A 4481-nucleotide genomic window follows, 5' to 3' on the forward strand; every position below is an offset into this window, starting at 1 on the left:
ACCAACATAACTTCTATCGAACAACAGTACTTTCTTGACGTGAAACATTATCTTTTAAATTCACACACATCATATGTGAAATTCGTGGCACAATTCAAACTGGACCAAAAAATAATTGTTATCTCTCCATTAACTCCCGTTCATATTTTTTTTGAAAGACAGGTCCCTTGTAGCGGAAGTAAAACGGAAGTCACTGGGACACTCTATAGACCCTTTCAACAAGGTAAACAAAAACAATGCTTGAACATTCTATTTGGGCCCCAATCTACTTCCTCTGCATTAAGATAACATATGGAATGTTAAAAAGGAAGTCTTGTGGGGCCAACTATGATGCTGATAATGGAACTCTCTTGAAAGGGTCCATATCTGCCTACAACGTGATAACGGCAGTATTCTCTGATCGTTGATTCGCTGAAAACCATGCACCTGTATTCTCTGATCGTCGATTCGCTGAAAACTATGCACCTGGTACGTCACAGTTGCGTGTGAAACGTTCAGAGAGTTCGGGCGGAACTGAAGCCAACTGATGCGCGTTCGGAAGTTTGGATGAGAATCAGTCAAGGTAAGCAGATAAAATAGTCTAACAAATCGTATAACCTGTTGAATACAATTGTGTGCTTTGTCACTACAGACTTAACCTTGTCTAACTGTGTACAGAGTTAAACTAAATTAGTTACAAACGTTGTCTCGCGTGCGTTATGAGGGCTAGGTATGCTTAATTGCTAACTAAAATGCTCATTGCAAATTACATTTTGTTAGATGAGCTTGCTGAAATATTTCAAAAGAAAAAAGGATGATGGACATGGAGAGGAGAAGAATCAATCAGAGCTTCAGCAGGTAAGCTAGTCACGTAATGATTTATGTTCAGTTGTTTGTTAGCAAAAAGGAAAATGTTAAACTAGGCTACCTTTCATTAAAAGATGGACAGTGTGCCCTCCACCTGATGCCTAACAACTCTCACCAATGTTAGCACAGGTCTAGACCTACATGTACAAGGATACAAGGATACAAGGAAGTTTATTGTCACATGCATATAGTTACTGGAAGTAAGAAATGCAGTGAAATTATGTCTGGTGTCAGCCTATTTGTGCATTAATGGGGGGGGGTAAAAAGTGCAGTAGAAGAGGGGTTTAGTAGATTAAGTGGCCAGGGCTGCATAAAAAAGGTGGGGGAGGATTGGGATTGGGTGGGGGGCACCAACAAGGAGCACCCAAGAGCAACAGGGGCAAGGAAAAACTCCCTTACCAAGGAAGAAACCTTGGGCAGATCCACGGCTCAAGGGGCTAACCCAACTGCCAGGGGTCTTGGTGTGTGTGTTGGGGGGATGACAGGGGAGATGGGATAGTGTGCTGTGTATGTGGGGAGAGGGCAGTGTGCAATGAAGCTTCCTCATGAGACAATGTGCTGTGTGTTGGGGGCAGTGTGCTGTAAGTATGTTGGGGGATGTGTGTTGGAGAAGCTTCCTGATGAAATAATGTGCTGTGTATGTGGGGGCAGGGACTTACTATTGCAAGCAGAGTACTGTATGTAATGTATGTGAGTGATGACAGTGAAGATGTGTGTGTGGGCGAGAGGGGAGTGGAGCAGTGACTGTGTGTGTGTGTGTGTGTGTAGTGGGTAGGTGGGGGCAGTGTGCTGTAAGTATGTAGAGGATGTGTGTTGGAGAAGATCCTGAAGACAATGTGCTGTGTATGTGGGGGGGCAGTGTGCAGCAAGTATGTAGAGGAGGCTTACTGTAGCAAGCAGTGTGCTGTATGTATGTGAAGTGATGACAGTGATGATGTAAGTGTGTGTGTGTGTTGGGGTCAGGGACTTACTATTGCAAGCAGAGTACTGTATGTAATGTATGTGAGTGATGACAGTGAAGATGTGTGTGTGGTAGGGGAGGAGAGGAGCAGTGACTGTGTGTGTGTGTGTGTGGTGTGTGTGTGTGTGTGGGTAGGTGGGGGCAGTGTGCTGTAAGTATGTAGAGGATGTGTGTTGGAGAAGATCCTGAAGACAATGTGCTGTGTATGTGTGAGGGGGGGCAGTGTGCAGCAAGTATGTAGAGGGAGGCTTACTGTAGCAAGCAGTGTGCTGTATGTATGTGAAGTGATGACAGTGATGATGTAAGTGTGTGTGTTGGGGATGGGGGTGGGGGGTCAGAAAGGCTAGGCAATCAAGGACATGGGTAGATGGAGGAGAAATCAAAAATAATAAATAAAAAGTGTGCAAAAAGTTGGACAAAGTCAGATATGTGTGTGTGTGTGTGTGTGTGTGTGTTTTGGCGTGTGATGAAATAAGAAAATAAATAAAAGGTCTGTAGCATAGGGAGAGGGATGTAAAAGTGCTAAAAAGTCTTGTAGGTGTGTGTGGGTGTGTGTGTGTGTGGGGGGGTCATGAGTGCTGAGGAGTGAATGAGTGCAAAGTCAGTATAGTGTGAGTTCAGAGTTGGGAAATGTTTGAGAGTGCTGAGGAGTGAATGTGTGCAAAGTCAGTATAGTGTGAGTTCAGAGTTCGGATGGCCTGGGGATAAAAACTTCTCCTGAGTCTCTCAGTTCTGGCTTTGTGACTACATAGGCGTCTTCTTGATTTCAGCGGTAGGAATAATCCATTGTTAGGATGAGAAGAGTCCTTCAGAATCTTTTGGGCTCTTAGGAGTACTCTTCTGGAATAGATATCTTGTAGAGCAGGGAGTTGAGTTCTTATAGTATGCGTTCAGCTGAGCCTTTACTCTCTGCAGAGTACTACAATCTCTAACTGTGGAGTTCCCATACCAGGTGATGATGCTACCAGTTAGAACACTCTCAACCGCTGAAGTGTAGAAGGCCTTCATGATGGATGTAGAAACTTTGAATTTCCTTAGCTGACCGAAGGAAGTAGAGTGGCTTGTCTGGACTTCTTCAGAACATATTGAGTGTTAACAGTCCATGTTAAGTCTTCAGTAATGTGGACACCAAGGTATTTAAAACTTGTGACTCTCTCTACAGGTTGCCCGCTGATCATTAGTGGGGTGTAACATGTAATTTTAATGGAGATGTCATTATGATTAGGCTACCTTGTCATTATAAGGCCGCAGGTTTTTTTTTTTTTAACACAGCCTACCTTTTAGATAGAGGAAAGAGTGGAGAAAGATGATGAGGTGCTGGTGGAGGAGGAGAATGAGGTGCTGGTGGAGGTGGAGGAGGAGAAGGAGGAGAAAGATACAAGCACAGAGCCCACAGTCAGGCAGAAGAAAAAGGCAAAATCAGGGGCCGCTGCTTACAATTCCAAATTTAACAGCGCCTGGACTAAAGAGTGGCCTTTCATTAAACAGGGCACAACTGTGTTTCACTTTTGGTGTGAAGTCTGCCGGCATAAGTTAGAATGCAGGCATCAAGGCAGGTTAGATGTTCAGCGGTGATCAACAGAGAGAGTTACATGTACATCAAAAAACAAAAAATCCTTGATGGTACCAACAAAATAGATTTGTTTGTTCGAGGGCTGAAGAGATGAATCTGGACACTCAGGTGAAAATTTGAATCCAATCTCTTCATATGTGTGCTTTGGCTATGCATTTGCACATAATCTACCTCAGATGTAAACATTTTTTTTTACAGGCTAGAAGGGCAGAGGTCAAAGTGGCAGTGAGCCTGGTCAGCCACAATGTTCCTATAGCCTTTACAGACCACCTCAGCCCATTATTTAAAGAATGCTTTCCAGACTCTAAAATTGCCAAGAAGTATTGTTCTGCTAGAACAAAGTCAACAGCCATCATCAACAAGGCAATAAGTCCTTATTTACTGAACAAGCTAGTGAGCAACACTAGTAATCCAGAGTAATCCATTCAGTCTGTCAACAGATGGTTCCATACAGGTGACCTTTTTTATATAATTTTCCCTCTCCCATTAGGCTTTTACATGGTGCTTGAATCCAACATCTAATCAATCCAACATAGAATAGGTATAGAAAATTACAAGTTGTGCATTGCTTGAACTACTGCTCTACTGTTTACTGACTTGTGGCTTTTTCTTAAGGAAAGGCACAGATTAACCCTTTGACTGTCAAAATCTGGGAGACCAATCTATGGGAGGCCCATAGATTTTTTGGATATGGGAATAACAACTGGAGAAGACTGTGGCACTGAAACCATATTCAGCAAGATGGACTCTGTGTTGAAAGGGCACAGTATATACCTTGGCAGAATTGCATTGCTCTTTCTGTTGACAATGCCAGCGTCAATATGGGAGACAGGAACTCTATCAAGTCGAGGGTGCTGAAAGAAAACCCTTCAGTGTTCATCCTAGGTTGCCCATGCCATATAGTGCACAACAATGCCTCTGCTGCTGGTGCCGTGTATGGTGAGGTAAATTGCTAAATTACAGGTCAGGACAGGTTTCGCATTCCTAATTTGTGAATGCGATTTTTCTGTGTGAATTTGTGAGTAGTGGTATATTGTACAACAGGCCTAATTTCTCTGTTCTGTGTTCTGCCTGTGCTGACACCCACACACGGCACACACA

At 43.5% G+C, this 4481-nt stretch overlaps 1 long non-coding RNA gene across 1 annotated transcript; it reads left to right on the top strand.

The window, feature by feature from the left end:
* The first annotated feature begins 471 nt into the window (after positions 1-471).
* LOC125296536 lies at positions 472-3118 on the top strand. Its single transcript, XR_007193790.1, has 3 exons — positions 472-562; positions 760-837; positions 3080-3118. It is a non-coding gene; the product is annotated as an uncharacterized LOC125296536 (long non-coding RNA).
* Positions 3119-4481: the final 1363 nt, after the last annotated feature.

Source organism: Alosa alosa, chromosome 6, assembly GCF_017589495.1.
Source record: "Alosa alosa isolate M-15738 ecotype Scorff River chromosome 6, AALO_Geno_1.1, whole genome shotgun sequence".
In the NCBI taxonomy this organism is placed as follows: Eukaryota; Metazoa; Chordata; class Actinopteri; order Clupeiformes; family Clupeidae; genus Alosa; species Alosa alosa.